This window comes from Dasypus novemcinctus, chromosome 24 (genome assembly GCF_030445035.2).
Source record: "Dasypus novemcinctus isolate mDasNov1 chromosome 24, mDasNov1.1.hap2, whole genome shotgun sequence".
Taxonomy (NCBI): Eukaryota; Metazoa; Chordata; class Mammalia; order Cingulata; family Dasypodidae; genus Dasypus; species Dasypus novemcinctus.
In genome coordinates, this window is record NC_080696.1 from 35,758,180 (window position 1) to 35,778,148 (window position 19,969).

A 19,969-nucleotide genomic window follows, 5' to 3' on the forward strand; every position below is an offset into this window, starting at 1 on the left:
GATAGTGGTGTCTTAAAGTCCCCCCACTATAATTGTAGAGGTGTCTATTCCTTCCCTTAGTTTTTCCAGTGTTTGCATCGTGTATCTGGAGGTGCCCTGGTTAGGAACATAAATGAGTATGATTGTTCTTTCTTCTTGAAAAATTACCCCTTTTACTCATATGTAGTGTCCATCTTTGTTTGTTTCAATAGTTTTGTATTTAAAGTCTGTTGTGGCTGATAATAATACAGCCACTCTTGCCCTTTTTTGGTTATTGTTTGCTTGTAAGATTGTTTTCTGGCCATTCACTTTCATTCTCCTTGAATCCCTGGGTCTGACATGGCTTTTTTGTAGACAGCATATAGGGGGGTCATATTTCCTTTTATGCATTCCTCCAATCTGTGTTTCTTGACAGGTGAGTTTAATCCATTGACATTCAGTATTGTTATTCTCAAGGAATTACTTACATTAGCCATATTTTCTGTTTTGTGTATATGATGTTTTTTTTTCTCTTTTTGTCTTTTTAATGTTCTTACACTCTCCTCCAACTCTGTCTTTCCTGTTTTCTTCTTTCCTCCTGCAGAACTCCCTTTAGTGTTTCTTGAAGGACAGGTTTCTTGTTAAAATGCTCTCTTCGTTTCTGTTCATCTTTGAATATTTTGAACTCTCCGTCATTTTTGACTGCCAGCTTGGCTGAATAAAGTAGTATTGGCTGGAAATTGTTTTCTTTTAGTATCTTGACTATGTCATACCAGCGCCTTCTTGCCTCTGTGATTTCAGTTGAGAAATCAGCATTTAATCATATTGAGCTTCCCATTATGAGATAGTTCTCTTCTCTTGCTGCCTGTAGTATTTTTTCTTTGTGTTGAGCATTGGATATTTTTTTTTTTTTAAGATTTATTTAATCCACCCCCCTCCCCGGTTGTTAGTTCTCTGTGTCTATTTGCTGCGTCGTGTTTCTTTGTCCACTTCTTTTGTCGTCAGTGGCACGGGAAGTGTGGGCGGTGCCATTCCTGGGCAGGCTGCACTTTCTTTCGCGCTGGGCGGCTCTCCTTAGGGGGCGCACTCCTTGCGCGTGGGGCTCCCCTACGCGGGGAACACCCCTGCGTGGCAGGGCACTCCTTGCGCGCATCAGCACTGTGCATGGGCCAGCTCCACACGGGTCAAGGAGGCCCGGGGTTTGAACCGCGGACCTCCCATGTGGTAGACGGACGCCCTAACCACTGGGCCAAGTCCATTTCCCAACATTGGCTATTTTGACAAGTATATGTCTTGGGGTTGGCCTGTTGAGATTCATAATGTTTGGGGTGCCTTTTTTCTTCCTGGACATGTGCATCCATCTCCCTCAATAGGTTTCGGAAGTTTTCAGTTATTTTTCCCTCAGCCACCTCTTCTGTCCTCTTTCCCTTCTTTTCTTTTTCTTCCATGCCTATAATGTGTGTGTTTGTGTTTTGTATTGTCATTCAGGTCCCTAACTCCCTGGTGGAATTTTTCTGTCTTTTTATTCATCAGTTCTACTCTCTGTTTAATTTCAGATGCACTGTCTTCCACATCTCTAATTCTTCCCTCTGCCTCTTCAAATCTGCTGTTATTTGCTGAGAGTGTATTTTTGATTTCTTGGATTGTGCCGTTCAGCACTATCATATCCATTATCTTTTTGCATATGTTTACAATTTCTTCTATATGCTCTCCAGATATTTTCTTAATATTCTTAATCTCTTCCTTCACTTCATTAAATTGGTTCATGATATTTGTTTTGAGGGCTTTGATTAGTTGATGGATGTGCTACTCCTCTTCCTGGATTTTAGTTTTTTCATTGGATTGGGCCATGTTTTCCTGATTATTTGTATGGTTTGTAATTTTTTGACACTGTCTGGTCATCATTTTATCTGGATGCGTTTGTTCAGTTGATTAACTTCTCCATCTAGTCTCAGGGTTTGTGTAGGTGCTGTTTTGGTATGTGTGTAGTACACTTTGTTCTTGTTATTCTATTTCCTTGTTGTTGTCTAAGTTTCTTTGATGGAAAATATTAGGGCCATGCAAAGCAAAAGAGGTAAGAGAAGAAAAAGTATGATAGTAGTATTGATAGTAAATGTTAAGAGAAGACTCATGTGAGACCTAGGAGAATGAATATTAAACTCATGTAAGTTGTGTAGAGTTAATAAAAAAGTGGAGTACCTGCAATGAGATGGTAAATTGAATATAGAGAAGAATATAATATGAATTAAAAGGCCAGTGTGATCAGGAGAGAGGGAATGAGAAAAGAAAGGACAATAACATAAAGTGAATAAAAAATAGAAAATAGAATGGAGGTATTAGAAATAAAAAGTCAGAAAAACTGGGGACTAAACAGGTGGAATGTAAGAGAAACAAAAGAAGATGGAAGATGGAAAGATGGAAAGGAAAGAGGATAGCGTTGGCCAAAATCAGTACACCCAGAAAACAGGAAATTGAGGATGAGGAAGCACAGCAAACAAGAAACACTGTCTGCAGCACCTAATAGAAAAATCGAAGGGGAAAAAAAAGGAAAAAGAGAAGAAGAAGAAAAAAAAGGACGGTGGGGGGATAAAGAGGAAGAAAAGACTAAAAAACAAATAAAAAAGACCAGACAAGTCCTCAAGCAAGAGTCCTCTTTGCTGTTGAATAAACTGATTAGGAGTCTATCCTTCCCCCTTCTTTCCTCACTTCCCTCTGTCCCAGGGCAGCAGAAAGACTATATGAGAGCTCCCCTCCGAGTTTCAAATGGGACCCTGGTGAACCAACTCACCACAGGAAATGACGACTCTCAGTCTCTTTGAGAGAGAGCACCTACACCTTGTTGGGAACCCTAAATATGCTGTTGGAATCCTACCAAGCAGGTCCTACTGTCCCCCTCCATTAGATGTGTTGCACAGGACTCCACCTTCTCCCATACCACTTTCCCTATCCCTGGGCGTTTAGGTAAATGGGGCTCTCTCAGCAGTTTCATCTCTCCTATCTTCCTAGCCTCACCCCAGGCCAGCTGGCATACTCCACCAAGCTCAAAAAAAGGTGGGGGGGGACCAGACAATTGAACCTGCACTCCTCGGGTTCCTCTGTACCCCTCACCAGAACCCTCCCTCTCTTGGAGTTTGTCTGAGACCAGTGGGCTAGGGGTATGCTGGGGTTTAGGCAGTGCTTGGTTCAGGGAACATGGGCTTGGGGGAATGTGGGCTCAGGGAACATGGGGTTCAGGGAGTGTGAGTTTCTGGGAACACAGGTATGGGGATCATGTGTCTGGGGTACAACTGGCTCGGTGTTCAGGGAATGCTGTGGCTGATAGCCCTAGCTGCTTCCAGCTCAAGTGCCAGAAACCCATGGTTTTACCTTGAGCAAGCCCTCCTTTTTTTGTCTCTCCAGATCGATGTCCAGAAACCTCCTACTTTGTGGTTTCCAAAACAGCTCCTTTGGGCAGGATTCTGTCCCCACTCAGCCAGTTTTTTGCAGAGAGATGACAAGGGTCTACTCAGATGCCATCTTGCCCCTCCTCACGCGTGTGGGTGTTTTTTTTTTTTAAACACAGTTATTTAAGACCTTTGTTAACAGGTGCTTGCAGTTTGTTTACTTTTTTGAAAAAATCATGTTGTAAACTTTTTATTACAAATTAAAAATGAGGTTCTTAAAAATATCAGCTAGGGAAGTGGATTTGGCCCAATGGATAGGGCGTCCGCCTACCACACGGGAGGTCCAAGGTTCAAACCCCGGGCTTCCTTGACCCATGTGGAGCTGGCCCATGTGCAGTGCTGATGTGTGCAAGGAGTGCCATGCCACGCAGGGGTGTTCCCCGCATAGGAGAGCCCCACACGCAAGGAGTGCACCCTGTAAGGAGAGCTTCCTAGCATGAAAAAAGTGCAGCCTGCCCAGGAATGGCACTGCACACACGGAGAGCTGATGAAGCAAGATGACACAGCAAAACAAGACTGAGATTCCGGGTGCCGCTGAGAGGAATACAAAGCAAATACAGAAGAGCACACAGCAAATGGACAGAGAGAGCAGACTACTGGGGGTAGGGGAGGGGAGGGAAAAAAGACTCAGACCAGATATGAAACAATTAAAAAAATAAAGGTGTATTGAGAAGAACCATGCTTTTTAAAAAACTGTTTGTCAGTACCATAAAGAGATGCCTTTAGGTAAAAATAATAAAAGCCCCATGCTGTGTAGATAATGCAGATAGTTCTAGTTATCTGGTCAACGGACAAAAACAAGCACTTAAGATCTTCCACTCCAGTCTTTTTGTTCATTTCTTATTGTTGGAATTTCACATTTCATTTCTCATTGGATGACTAAACCAGATGATGGTAAAGATGGTGAGCCCGTATTTACTCAGCCCCACTCTGCTCAGTTGAGAGTGGCCAGATTCTTCAGCTGGTAGATCAGTTGCTTTTGTCTCTTTCCCATCTTGTGGTTTAGGCTTTTCTGGGCATCTACATTGGTAGTTAAAGTTATGGCAGTACGGACATTGAGATTGCTACTGACCTTGGGTCTTATCTTGATTTTCCGTATCTTTGCCGTCCTCTCTAGGCTGTCTTTGGCAAGGCGGGCCCCTGCGGAATCCTGGTTTATAACCCAGATCGTATTCTTTCTCATTGGTCTACCTTGTTGTCCTATACCCTGGTTGTCAGCAACCTCCGTCACTTCTCCTTGCACAGGAGGGTTGGAATACTGTGGTCAGCGCCCATAGGATATCTGCATATATTAAGATGGGAATCCCCTGTGTAAGGCAGGTATTGTGAGGTCTGTCCTTTGATAGCACTTTTGTTTTCCTTTTTTTCATTTTTTGTTGGTAGCACTTCTCGATAATCCCTTGTTCTTTTCCTCACTCTCACTATTCTGGTAATTTTGCTGGTAATTGCTTAGACATAGATAACATCTAAAATAGTTACAGTCTGCTGCATATTTATTGCCTTGCACTGGACCTCCACGGGCCTGTAACATTCCCTGCCTCTGCCTCTGCCTCATTTTCTCCTTCAGCACCACCAAACTCCACAGTCTCTGCACCTCCTACACTACAAAGGTACTTCCTGGGATTATTCTTTATGGCAATCTGGTATACAGTGTTCCTTTGTGTCATTCCTGTTGATGAAACTGTATCTGTTTCTGACATTAAACCATTTTTCTGTTCCCAAAATCTTTGTTTTAATGACTTGTCCTTGCTGGCAGGTGCCACCAATGTGAGGCTGCTCGGGATTCCACTCCCTGTGTCGCTGCGGTGGTGCTAGGCTTGGTGTCCACAGTGCTGAGGGCTAGGTGGCAGGCTGCTGCTGTATCTCGGCCTTGCTGCCCATGGTTGCTGTGATGGTGACTGGGCTAGCTGCAGTGGCAGTGGGGCGGCTCAGTGCTCTCTGGGGTCTGCTCTCTGCTCCTGATCGAACTCGATTGTTAGGAGTTATAAATAAAAGGAAGGAAGCACAGTAAATGGTTCTTTATTATTAGGATTGAACCAGCCACCTTGTATGTGGGAAGCAGGCATTCAACCACTGAGCTACACACTGTTCCCCTATTTCTGTCTTTTATGAAAACCAAGTGTGTAAAGTTAAAGTGATGTTCTACAAAAATAATACTACGGGAGGCCAGTGGTGGGAGGTAGGGAATCTGTGGATCTGACTCTGGGTGTGAATGTCCATTTATTCAACACATTTATTGAGTGCTCCTATGTGCCATGTATGGTTCTAAGTACTAGAGCTAGAGCAGTGATCAAAAAGAAGTTCATGCCTCAGAGACCCACACAATTTTTAAAAAGTCTGTTCTCCCATATGGCTCATAGTCCAGTGAGGAGACAGCTAATAAACGAGGAAACAAATATATAGTAAAACTTATTGTGGAGGTAAATGCTGTGAAGAAAAAGCAAAAGAAGGGGATGGAAAATGGTCAAGGAAGGGAGGCATGCAGAGAGTCTTTGGACTTAAAAGCCAAAAGCCAAAATCCTGAAGGTGGATTTTGTTTTGTTTTTTTAACAGTTACATTTGTTGCAGCTAGGTTTTAGAGTAGACATTTCACCAAAATATGTACAGATACTTTTTTATTTTTTCATTAAAAGAATTACATGTAACTTAGTGCCTGGTATATAGTAGGTATTAAATAAAATTGAAATGTTTCCTAGTAAACGTTAAGATCTTTTACTTTATCTTTTTTTTTTTTTTTTTTGGAGGTTCAGGGGGGAAGCAGGCACTCAACCACTGAGCCACATCTGCTGCCCCAAATCTTGTACTTTAAAAAATCGAAATGGACTTGTGTCCTGCCATGAGGCATGTGGGCTAAGTGTTCTGGGGCGGCAGGAAAGAAGAGACAAAGGATGTAGCTAAACTGGGTGACCTTTGATGACATTTTCTTCTTTTATTCTCTTTATCACATTTTTGGATTCTCTGGAAGTTGTTGAAATCCAGAATCTGAGGGTTGGAAAAGAGGTAAGGTTATGTAACAATCTAAATGGGTATGGTTTTGGAATAACCAAGGGGCTTTCAGACTAGTGGGTTTTTAAGTGATTTGTAAAATTTGTCCCTTCATTTTTTTACTTTTTGGAATTTGGCTAGATGGACATGCTACAAGCTTCCAAATGTTATTTTCAAATAAAATACATATTTTAAAATTAATTTTTAGGTTTTATTCCCTATCTACGTGTTCAGTTTCACCCTGAAACAACCAACCAACCAACATCAATTTTAAACAGAGAAGTATGAGCTTATAGGAGAGTTACTTTTTATGTCTTGCTTTGTGTATTAGTCAGCCAAAAGGATGCTAATTTAAAATACCAGAAATCTGTTGACTTTCATAAAGAATGTTTATGAAATGTAGAAGCTTACACTTACCAGGCCCTAAGGAGTCCAACTCTAGGTACCATAACAGATACTTTCTCACCCAAAGTCTGTTGCCATGTGTTGATGCCAGATGGTGGGTGATGTCTGCAAGGGTTCAACCTTCTTCCTTCCTCCTTCCTTTGAAGGCTCTGTGTTCCCAGTCTCAGCTGTAGGCTGGCATAAGGCTCGCCTCTCTTCCCCACGACTTGTCTTTTTCCGAGCTCAGCTGTTCTGCTCTTCCACAAGGCCAGCTGTGAACTATCAGGCGAACGGCTTGGCTCTCCTTGGGCTTCCAGCGTCAAATCTCAACTCTGTGTTCTCCTTTTCATGTGTTTACTGCTGTGTGAGTCTTTTTTTTCCAAATTCTACTCAATTGTGTGAGTCTTTTTTATCCCTGTCAGGGGGGTGGGAACTCAGCTCTGCATGCCCTAATGACATGGTCAATTAAAAGCCCTGATCTTGATTTAATAAAGTAAAAGTGAAATCTAATACAATCTAATATGCCCAGAGGAACAGACCAGTTTACAAACACAATCCAATATCTATTCTTGAAATTAATAAACAATATCAAACTGCCACACTGTGCTAGAAGTAAGCTTCGTAAGTTATACTCCAGGAAGTAGTATAGTAAGGTATAATTCTTTTTGGTACTGATTTGAAATTAGTTATAGGTAGAATTGTAAGCTTCTACCCCAAATAAATATCCTTTATAAATAATATGGACAATAGCTTTTTTAACTTCATAGATACATAATTCACATGCAATACAGTTCAGTCATTTAAAGTATACGATTTAGTTTTTTTTGTATGGTCACAGGGTGGTGCAAACATCACCACACTCTAATCTTAGAACATTTTCATTCCTTCAGACAGCAACTCCATGCCTCTTGGTAGTCATTCACAATTCCCCTTTTCATACAGCCCTGGGCAACCCTGATCTACTTTCTGTCTCTATACACTTGTCCATTCAGAACATTTCATGTTATGGAATCATACAATATGTGGTCTTTTGTGACTGGTTTCTTTCACTTAGCATAATGATTTTGAGCTTTATCTGTGTGGTAACACATCTCAATGCTTCATTCCTTTTTATTGCCGAAGAATATTCCATGTATGGATATAGCACACTTTATATCTTCATTAGCTGATGGACATTTGGGTTGTTTCCATCTTTTGGCTATTGTGAATAATGCTGCTGTAGACATGGACATGCAACAAGTATCTATTTGAATCCCTGCTTTCAGTTCTATGTAGTAAATCCTTGGAGTGGAATTGCTGGGTCATATTGTATTTCTGTGTTTAACCTTTTGTGACACTACTAGACTGTTTTATAAAGCAGCTGCACCATTTTACTTTTCTACCAATAGTGTATGAGGGCTCCAGTTTCTCCACATCCTCACTAACACTTGTTATTATCTATCTTTTTATTATGAGCATCATGATGGTTTTGAAGTGGTTGTGATTTTGATTTGCATTTCTCTAGTAGCTAATGATGTTGGGTGTCTTTTCATGTGCTTTTTGGCCATTTCAATAATTCTTCAGAGGATTGTCTGTTCATATCATTTGCCCAGAAGATGGCTTTTCAGGTAAACCAAAAAGTGTATGATAAATTTCTTTTATGGCAAAACTAAAAGTCTAAAGTTGTCAAAAATCCAAATTTAGAATTATACATTAATTTCTTATGTGATATTGTTATAGATTGCTGTGGGTACTACTTTTTAATAAGGCCCAAAAATTTTTTTGAATTTATTGTAATAAAGGAAGTTTATATGTTACACTATAATACCATGTAAGGAAGTTTCTTCTTGGAGGACCAATTTCTTGTTCCTTTGAGAGTAATTTATCTTTATCTGCTGCTGCTTTGTGGGTGGAAGGCCTGTGAAGTTCTCCTATTTCCACATCTTACTTATCTGCCCTTCATTGCAATATTTGTGGTAAGAGGCCAAAAAGGCATACTTTTAAGTGAGTGCAGGTGTACATTTGAATGATGGTGTAAACAGATTTGTATACCTGTCATCACAGAATGTATGATCATTCCAATGGTTCCTAGTTTTATAGGATGAATTTGCAGTAAATTGCTTTGTTCTAGTCCTCCTCTGTATTATAAGTCTTGTGGGACTATTCTACCCATCTTTATCTGTATTTGCTAAAGTTTGCCAAATCCAGGAACCTTTTTTAAAAAAAACTTAGTTATCTTGATCTTCCAGATACATTTATTATGTACTATTTAATTTGCATATGTTTAAAAAGGAATTATTTGGTTTCCGATTATTCAAACTTTATTCATCTGAGCTCTAAAAATTGATTCGTGCAAACTTTAGAAACAAACAAAATATATCTAGCAACTTTTACATAAAAGGCAAAGAGCTGGGAATTGTTTATAAGTTTCCCAGATCTTAAGAAATGTGATACCTAATGAGAGGTATGGACAAGGCACTGAAGTAACTGAGACAGATTAAGAAGAGCAGAATAAAGGAAATGATCAGTAAAAGTTGTGTGTGGAATATGTTTTTGGTACCAGGCCTTTGGTACCTGTGGCATCCCCCAGGCTGGGCTTGGCTGCCTCGCCGTCACTCCTGGCACAGCCCCGTCCCCAGAGCACCTGGCTCACCAAGCACTCCACCCTGGAGCCTGCATGCAGCTAGTGCGTAATTAATGCTAGTGCCAGGCCGGGGTGGGGATTGGCAGGCCAGGGCCGACCAGACACCCAGGGAAGAAGGAAGTCTGCGAGGCCTGAGAGTGAGGCTGGGGGCATGGGCTGGATGGGCAGTGGGGCCAGCCCACCTCATCCCACATGTGGAGCAGCGGGCTGGCAGCCCACCCACGCAGGGGGCTCACAGCTATTTCAGAGTTAAATAGAGAAGAGCAGATCATTCCTGGAATCCAGACTTTTTAAACTTGTTTGATTGATTGGTCAATTATTTTTCCCTCTTATTTGAATTAGAGGATCCTGGATGAGACCATTATCAACCACTGACTCAGGTGTAAGTTTTATTTCTGCCTCCAACTTGTAACTGAACTCTTGAGTGTGGAGTCAAGAATGTGACTTATAAGTGGCCTCTTAAGCTGCTAGGGAAATCATGGCCATAACTCTGTGGCCATTTCCCATCCCTCATCTACCCCCCTTCTTTTTGCCTCTTGCTTGTTTGTGTGCATGTGTTTGGTATGTGTCCATTTCTTCTTGTTTGCATGCAGGTGTTTGGAATTTTCTTTTTTGCATATTTGTGTGCAGGTGTTCAATGCGTGATCACAAGCAGCCTGGGGGAGATATTAAATATCACTCAGACCCAGCAGCTTGTCAGGCCACAAAGGTTACTTGTTGAAACCTTTTTCCGCACTGACAGGGCCCACCCCACTCCCTTTGGGGTGTATGAAAAATCAACATTTGGACAGCACAAATGTCTCTCATCTCTGATGTGAAGCTGGGCATGTGGAGACACCATTTACTGATGGTGACTTGAGCAGTTAGCCTCTCCAGGGGAGTGGCCACAGTAGGATCTCTTCCCTTGGCCTCTTGGACCCTTTGTGTTGTGTAAGTAATACAGTGATTATTTGCTGAAAGTCTCTGTTGTGCCTAAGCCTGTGTTCACACAGTGCACTCTGGAGCAATTTGCTCCACAGCTGCTCTACACCTTTTTTGAGAGAGTTGTATGTATAGCTATTTCAGCCCTTTTTTTTTTTAAGATTTGTTTTATTTTTTATTTCCTCCTCCCCCAACCTCGTTTTGTGCTCGCTTACTGCTCTCTGTATCTGTTCATTGTGTGCTCTCTGTCTGCTTGTCTTCTTTTTTAGAAGGCATTGGGAACCGAATCTAGGACCTCTCATGTGGGAACAAGGCTCCCAATCTCTTGAGCCACCTCCACTCTCTGCTTGTTGTGTCTCTCATTGTGTTTCCTTGTGTGTCATTTCATTGCATCAGCTTGCCATGCCAGCCCATGGTGTCAGCTCGTGTCTTGCTCATCTTCTTTAGGCATTGGGAACTGAACCCAGGACTTCCCATGTGGTAGGCAGGCATCCAGGTGCTTGAGCCACACCTGTTTCCCTCAACCTTTTTTAAAATGTAGGTTTCTTTGGGTGAAAGTTAGGCTTATTTGTTTAAGAACTAACTAATCAAGCCTGTTTGAATCAATACCAAGTCCTTTGCTCATTGTGATCCCAGTCACCTGAGGTGTGGAAGTGTTTAACATACATCCTCTACCCATTGGGAATTTGCATTGCCGGTGGTTCAGTTATTTTCAGTTTATGACGTTTTTCTCTCCCCTTCCTCTTCTGACTCTAGTTTAACTGTTGCAGGAGCTCTTTCCATCTTTCTCCCTATCACTTTGTTCTCTTTTTGAGTTACAAAAGCAAGCAAAACTTGGAATAATATTACTTCCAGTAAATTTGTATCAAGAAAGAAGAAAGCAGTAATACTTAAAAAACAAAAGATTTTGAAACAAAGTTAGAGATTCAGTTAAGGCAGTTTCTAAAACAAGGGCCCTCAATTCTACTAATTTCTGTAAATCTCTTATTTTGTTATTCTCTTATTTGTGTCCTTTGTATCCAGCATATTATAGATACGTAAAAACCATATTCAGATTTGCTGAATTTTATTTATTTATTACTATCACAAAGTATTGTTGTCTATTAACAATATTTCCCAAGAAACTATGCTATAATATTATTCTATAAGATATCAGTAGGTGTTGTGAGGAAAGAAAGCACCATGGTAAAAAACTTTATCATGAAAATTGGCATTATTTTCTTTACTGAATGCTTTTTTTTTTTAGAATTTTACTAAGACAATGTCCATTAATTGTTAGGGGATGATACAGTAAGAGGTCTTCCTAAACTCATTGACTGACATAGACTTTCCTTCTTCTCCTTACTTTCAGCATCTCAACTTTAGCATCTCAAGGGACTAACATTACTTGGAACACATAGTGGGAAATGATAGTCACCTATTTTTCCATTATAAAAGAACGTGAGTTTATTATAGATAGGGAGGCAGGGGGGCTTCTTCCTGGGGATTTACAATTAATTGAGGTTAGCCATCCTGTAAATTTGTGCAGTTGGTAGAGAAGATAATTTGATTGGTATATGGAGAGTTCAGCCTGAAACTGTCACTACTGTCAGAAATTTTTTACTGCCAACCAGTGCTAAGTAAGAAGATAAAATTCATGGATAATTAGTTTTACATTTTGTTCTTTTACTTAATGGTTTGAGCATGTCTTTATACTAATGCCATATACTTGCATAATTTATAGCTAAAAAATACCTATATTATCTAGGAGGAAGGAGTAGAGGAATCTTTTTTATGAGGATACCAGCATAAATGAGTTTATAGTCCAGCAGTGGAGAGAAAATGGTGGTTCCAAATAATTTTTTTTTTTTAAGATTTATTTTATTTATTTCTCTCCCTTTCTCCCCCCCCCCCCCCAGTTGTCTGTTCTCTGTGTCTGTTTGCTGCGTGTTGTTCTTTGTCTGCTTCTGTTGTTGTCAGCGGCACAGGAATCTGTTTCTTTTTTGTTGCGTCATCTTGCTGTGTCAGCTCTCTGTGTGTGCGGCGCCATTCCTGGGCAGGCTGCACTTTCTTTTGCGTTTGGAGGCTCTCCTTGAGGGGGTGCACTCCTTGCATGTGGGGCTCCCCTACGCAGGGACATCCCTGCGTGGCACGGCACTCCTTGCGCGTATCAGCACTGCGCATGGGCCAGCTCCACACAGGTCAAGGAAGCTCGGGGTTTGAACTGCGGACCTCCCACGTGGTAGACGGATGCCCTAACCACTGGGCCAAGTCCACTCCCCCCCCAAATCATTTTAAGATGTTTTGGTTTCAGATAACCAAAACTTAACTCTAAGTGGCATAAATGACAAAGGAGGTATAATGGTCCATGAGCTAAAAGGCCCCCAGGTAGGTTTCAGGATTGGTTGGTACAACAGTTCTGTGATGTCATTAGGGACCTAGTCTTTGTATCCTTTCCCCAACTATCTCAATGTTAGTGTCCTACAAAGACTGACTTTACTTATAGTGGCAGAATTGCTAAAACTACGTGTCCTTACACCTACCTGTTTTAAGAGAGCAGGAGAGAGGACTTTACTGTCCTACTATTCTACATAGCAGTCCAAAATATGTTTGGACCAGATTTTTAGGTCTCATGCTCATTACTGAGGAACCCCTTGTTCAAAGCACCATAAAAGCATATGAACAAAGTGCTGTGGGCCTTCTAAGAAAATAAAGATGACTTCTAGTGAAGTGATGAGGAAAAGCTCAGAGCAAGGGTTTAGGGACTATTTTAATGATCTCTTCTCAGTGCCAAGGTGTACAGTACATTGTCACACTGTTGGTGTTTATGAAATGTTTGTTGAAGGAAGAGTATGGTTTGACAGTCCAAGATGGAGGAGTGAAAGAAGATGTAAGCAGATTGACCTAGGCTAGAGTTCCAAGGATAGGGAAGAGTATTAGGAGTATTAGGAAAGGCCCAGAAGTGGGAAAGTACAAGGTATGTTTACAAAATGGTGAATGCTCTGACTTAGGCCAAAATGCATCTCATAAACTCTTATTGTACACACTCTTCAGTATGTATTTGGGGATTTTGAACATGCAGTTTTCTTGGGTTTATTGCCCCACTAGAATAAAAAGTTCCAAGCTGTTGCAATTCCACTTTTGAAACTGCTTCCTTCTGAATTTCTTATCCTTGGGCCTTCCTAATAATTTCTGTGGTCACATTGAGCCTGATCGGTTTCTGTGCTAAACAAAAGCACACGATTACAAAACTGTAGGCATAAATGAGAGGCATATGGGAGTGGTGTAAAAGGAACTCTAGGAGTCTTATATCCTGGGTGGGCGAGCTAAACTAATAGCTCCCAGCAGTTCTTCTGAATCAGACATTGTGGAGCCAAGAGTCTAGCATTTGGAATTCCACTGCTTGTGCAAAGGGTCTGTCTTTTATCCTCCAAACCACCATTTGTTAAATGGCTAATGATACAGGAGACCTGTTGACAACAGAGAGAGAAGGCTGGCAAAAATCAAGTTAAAAGGAGAAAATAAAGAAAAGTTCAAAGGTAGGAAAGTATGAACAAGAAGGGTTTAATCATACCTTCTCCTACTTTTATATTATTTTCTTAACTATTTTGGAGAATTTTGACCATATACTAAAGTAGACAGAGTAATGCAGTAAACTCCTATTTACCTATAACTCAGACCCAATAAGCAATGCAGTTACCAGACTTAATGAAGGGAAAACCAGAACTGGTGAGCCTTGCGTTTAGTTTCTCGGCGCTTTTAGGTCTTGTCTTTTTTGGCCTTATGCTGTCAAACTGCTCTTTTTCCCTATTTTAGCACCCACTGTGTAGAGAATACCGTGTTTAGGCATTATAATGAGTAGGACAGTGTTTAATCTCTATAGCTTAAGGAAATAAGTGCTATTGTTCAAGTACAGTTATGAAGGCAGAAAAATGTAATTAATCATATCATGGGAGTGCAGCGAAGACTTAAGAAGGAGTAATGAATGGTATCCCTGATTGAGATAGTAACATAAGCAATCTATTAGCTTCTTTTCAGTGGGTTATAATCAATTTATTTAGAGCATTGTATTTATATTACATTTATAGGATAAGATATATTTTGGATATGATTTTCATCCTTGCTTTAAAAATGTCATTGTCAGATATTTTTTACTTAACTGTGTGTCTCCTTGAATTCTTATTATCAAGATGAATTATACAAGATGTATTAGATTATTTTGAGAAATACCATCTCAAAGCAAACTGAACCAATTTAGTGTGTCTGGACAGAACCTGTGAGAGGATGTGGGCTTTGTCTGCATCTCATATTTCAGTTGTATTTATCAGTGAAATAAGCCAGGAGAGCAGGCTTACTTTTGAATTTTAAAAAGCTAACAGAAAAAGAAAAAAAAAGCGAACAGGCTAAGGAAATGCCCCATAAATAGTGTGTTATAGATTAGTGAGGAATTTCGCTTAACCTAGCACCTTCCTGTGCCTGGTGCTTTGTCTTCTGCTGTGTCTCAAGGAACAGTTCCTCTTTGTGGTTCATACCCTTTTTTCTCACTGCCTAGAGATCATGTCCATTTGGCTTGTTTTAGTCTTTTCATATCCATCTCTTTCAAATTGCGTGGACTACTCAGAACTCAACCCACTCTTTCCTAACCAAACAGTGCTTCTTCGGAATTTTTTTTCTATACCTTTATCTTTTTTTTTTTTCTTTACACAGTTTTTTTGTTGTTGGTCTTTGACTTTTTTTAAAAAATGAGGTATAGAAGAAGAGGCCCAAGAGGACATTATTGGGACATATGAGAGAAGTGGAATATAGACTATATGCTCAAATGTTAAATTTGAACTTGACAGTAGTACTCAATGTGATTACATAAGTGAATATCCTTTTCTTCTTAAGGAAATGGGAGTATTAAGCAGTAAAGGATGTATGCAGTCTACTCTCAAATGTTTAGAAAAAAGATGATGGATGGAGAGCTAGCTAACTAGACAGAATGATTTAATAAATGTGGCAAAAAGTTAAAAGTTGGTAACTCTAGGAATTTGAATAGGGGGTTTATTGGGGTTCTTGGTGTAATTTTTGTATTATATTTGTAACTTTCCTGTAAGTTTGAAGTTATTTCAAAATAAATTTTAAAAATTGATGCATAATTGATAAACAATAAATTTACATATCTTTGAAGTGTACAGTTTGATAAGTTTTGACATATACACCTGTGAAACCATCACCACAATTAAGATAGTGTTTTGAAGTTTTCAGTCTTACACATCTTTTGTCAAATTTGTCTCTTAAGTATTTAATAATTTTGATCTAGGGTAATTGTTTTCTATTTCAATTTTTGATTGTTCATTGCTTGTATATAATAGAAATGAAATTGTTTTTTCTGTATTGATCTTGTATTCTGTAACTTTGCTAAATTTACTTACTTAAATAGCTTTTTTAATAGATTCTATTTGATTTACTAGGCATCTGTGATTATTTTTATAATAATCACATTTTTATCATGTAATAGCCTTATCTGCAATCATTCTTCTCAACCATTTTGCTTGCTGCTATGAAAACTTGTTCATTGGTTTTATTGTATTCAGACAGCAAGCACAAACAACGAGGGCGGGGGGAGGGAGGAAAATAAATAAAAATAAATCTTAAAAAAAATTGTGGGGAGTAGGTATAGCATGATGGTTGAGCACCTGCTCCCCCAGTACCACCTTAAAAAATAAACAAATAAGCAGAAATCAATTGGGCCAGTTGATGTAGTAAGATGAGAGCTAAGAATTGACTGCAGGATAGAGCTCTTAGCAAGGTTGAGCACATACTCATCACAATAAATATATGTTCAATGAATATAAAAAACAAAATAGAATTAATTGTTACAATTCCCTTTAATTACTTCTGAAAGTGCACTTTGTAAGTAATGGGTTAAAATATACTAATGGAAGAGTAACTTTGTGAAATTCCTAAGTCTCTTAAAAAAACTTTTTTGGTTCTTACAGGCTACCAAAGTTAAAGGTGGGAAGTGTCAATGCTTTGAAATATGACTATCATAATACTGCCTACTTGGCCACAATGAAAAACCCCCCAGTGCTGCACCAAGTAGAAAGAACAATGGTTAGAGGACAATACATCGACTGTCACTCACTTCCCCTCTCTGAAGCTCCCATTTTTTTTTTTTTTTTTTTTTAAAGATTTATTTATTTATTTAATTTCCCCCCCTCCCCTGGTTGTCTGTTCTTGGTGTCTATTTGCTGCGTCTTGTTTCTTTGTCCGCTTCTGTTGTCGTCAGCGGCACGGGAAGTGTGGGCGGCGCCATTCCTCGGCAGGCTGCTCTTTCATTTCACGCTGGGCGGCTTTTCCTCTGGGGCGCACTCCTTGCGCGTGGGGCTCCCCCACGCGGGGGACACCCTTGCGTGGCACTGCACTCCTTGCGTGCATCAGCACTGCACGTGGCCAGTTCCACACGGGTCAAGGAGGCCCGGGGTTTGAACCACGGACCTCCCATATGGTAGACGGACGCCCTAACCACTGGGCCAAAGTCCGTTTCCCAGAAGCTCCCATTTTTTAAGCTGTAAAATCAGTCTTCATTTATTCTTCCTTCTAAGAATGCCCTTTTCCTCTGATCCAAATGCAAAACACTGTCAGGTTCAGTTCCTTTTACCTTCTTGGAGAGAAACTTCCCCAGGTTTTCTAGTCCCTGTTAATGTCCCCCTTTTTGAACTCCAATCACCATTTTTTTTTTTTTTTTGAGGTAGCAGGGGCTACCTGGGACCTTGTATGTGGGAAGCCAGCACTCAACCACTGAGCCACATCAGCTTCCCTGAGTTGGTTTTTTGTTTCTTTTTTTCCCAAGAGGTACGGGGAACCAAACCTGCGACCTTCCATGTGAAAGTCAGGAGCTCAACCTCTTAAGTCACATCTCCCACCATTTAATTATTTCTCCCCACCCCCTCGTTGTTTATACTGTTTGTTGTGCGTTCATTTTCCTTTAAGAGGCGCCCTGAACCAAACCCAGAACCTCCAATGTGGGAGGGAAAAGCCTAATCTCTTGAGTCACCTCCAGTCCCTGCTTTGTTGTAAATCTCATTATGTTTTCCTCCTTGTGTCTCCTGTTACATCATCTTGTTGTCAGCTCACTGTGCCAGCCTATCACATCAGCTCGCTGTCTTGCTTACATTTATGAGGCACCAGGAACTGAAACCAGGACCTCCCATGTGGTAGGAAGCGCAATCACTTTGAGCCACATCTGCTTACCCCCACCATTTACTTTTCTTGGATAGCCTATCAGTTTGGTCCTATATCACATACTGCTTAGAATGTTCACTTATCTGTTGTTTTTTTTTTTTAAGATTTAAAATTTAAAAACATTTTTTATTTATTTCTCTCCCCTTCCCCTTCCCCTTCCCCCAGTTGTCTCTTCTCTGTGTCCATTTGCTGCGTGTTCTTTGTCCGCTTCTGTTGTCAGCGCCACGGGAATCTGTGTTTCTTTTTGTTTCGTCATCTTGCTGCGTCAGCTCTCCGTGTGTGTGGCGCCATTCTTGGGCAGGCTGAACTTTCTTTTGTGCTGGGTGGCTCTCCTTATGGGGCACACTCCTTGTGCATGGGGCTACATTTTAACAAGTTCTTCAGATGATTCTCCTACACAATAAAATTTGAGAGTATCATGGCACTGAGAGATGCAAAGATAAATAACTAATGACAAAATCCATCTTTCCCAGCATATATGTATATTTCACCCTTACTTTATAACAGGCATATAGCATTGGAAATATTAATTTGAGATATAAAGCAAGAAGTAAAAGTCTTTTGCAGCTAGGCGAAGAACACAAAAGTCTTCATAGGAAAGACAGGTGGGTTTTGAGTTCAGATGAGTTAGAGGAAAGTACCTATAACTGAATGGAATGGAAAGAATAAAAACACCAGAAAATGTGAATCTGACCGTGTTAGCCCCACAGGTTAGCACTTTGGCTCGGTACCTTCCTATATGCTTATTCATTGCTGTATGCTATGATATTAACCACTCTGGAAACCTTATAAATTAAACATACATTTACCATATGGCCCACTCCTAGATGTTTATCTGCAAGAATGAAAACATGTCCAAAAAAAGACCTATACAGGGAAGCGGACTTGGCCCAACGGATAGGGCGTCTGCCTACCACATGGGGGGTCCGCGGTTCAAATCCTGGGCCTCCTTGACCCATGTGGAGCTGACCCATGCGCAGTGTTGATGCGCACACAGAGTACCCTGCCACGCAGGGGTGTGCCCTGCGTAGGGGAGCCCCACGCTCAAGGAGTGCGCCCCATGAGAAGAGCCGCCCAGTGCGAAAGAAGGTGCTGCCTGCCCAAGAATGGCGCCGCACACATGGAGAGCTGACACAACAAAAAGAAACACAGATTTCCAATGCCACTGATAAGGATAGAAGTGGTCACAGCAGAACACACAGCGAATGGACACAGAAAGCAGAAAGTAGGCAGCTGGGAGATGGGGGAGAAGGGGAGAGAAATTTTAAAAAAAGACCTATACATGAAAGTTCATGGCAGTTTTATTCATAATGGATTAAAACCAGGAAAAAAACTCAATTATCCAGCAAGAAGTGAAGAGAAAAACACATAATGAAATATTCATTCAATGAAATACTCCTTAGCAATGAAAAAGAACGAAGTGCTTATATACACAACATGGGTAAATCTCAAAAACATGCTGAATGAAGGAAGCTAGACACAAAAGACTACATACCATATTATTCCATTTATATGAAGGTCTAGAAAATGCACATGAATCTATAATGACAGAAAGCAAATCAGTGAGAAGAGGGAACTTTTCTGGGGTGTTGGAAATATTCTACATCTGATTTGATTGGTAGTCACAGAGATATATGGATTTGTGAAAACTCATTGAACTGTACAGTTAAAATGGATGTATTTTACTATTTTTGAATTATGTCCCAATAAAGTTGATTTTAAAAACAAACAAAAATGTCAGCAATGGAAGAAGACAACTAATCTGAATTCTCCATGGTACCATTGGGAAGATTAAGTGCCAGTAACAAGTTCCAGAACCCGGATCTCCCAGCTGCCTGTAAGCTTTTCTTTCCGGTGTCCCATGGACAAGCAGTGTTTAAATTGCCTTATTTACTTTGAGCCAAAGGTCTTAAGCTAGCATCTTTCTTGAGCAACTTGGAGGGCCGGGGTGGGGGGAGGGGTCATCAGTCACATTATATGCTATGTGGATAGTGCCCCCTAGAGCACAACTCCAGAACACAATGTGAATGGTGTCCCAGGAGTTGTCTTTCAAACAATATACTTGATGTCAAGATTGTAAAAACATACTTTATTTTGTTATTATTTTTTTAAGATTTTATTTTTATTTATTTCTCTCCCCACCCCAGTTGTCTGTTGTCTGTGTTCACTTGCTGCGTGTTGTTCTTTGTCCGCTTCTGTTGTTGTCGGCAGCATGGAAATCTGTGTTTCTTTTTTGTTGTTGTTGTGTCATCTTGCTGCGTCAACTCTCCGTGTGTGTGGCACCATTCCTGGGCAGGCTGTACTTTCTTTCGTGCTGGGCAGCTCTTCTTATGGGGCACACTCCTTGCACGTGGGGCTTCCCCTACGCGGGGGACACTCCTACATAGCATGGCATTCCTTGCGCGCATCAGCACTGCGCATGGGCCAGCTCCACACGGGTCAAGGAGGC

The 19,969-nt window shown here is 40.6% G+C and overlaps 1 protein-coding gene and 1 pseudogene across 5 annotated transcripts in view; one reads left to right on the forward strand and one right to left on the reverse strand.

Moving 5' to 3' along the window:
- Positions 1 to 19,969, forward strand: part of CBFA2T2 (CBFA2/RUNX1 partner transcriptional co-repressor 2) — a 176,316-nt gene that overhangs the window by 38,249 nt on the left and 118,098 nt on the right. The window lies entirely within an intron of this gene.
- On the reverse strand, positions 4,256 to 5,282 carry LOC139437562 (Y-box-binding protein 1 pseudogene; annotated as a pseudogene).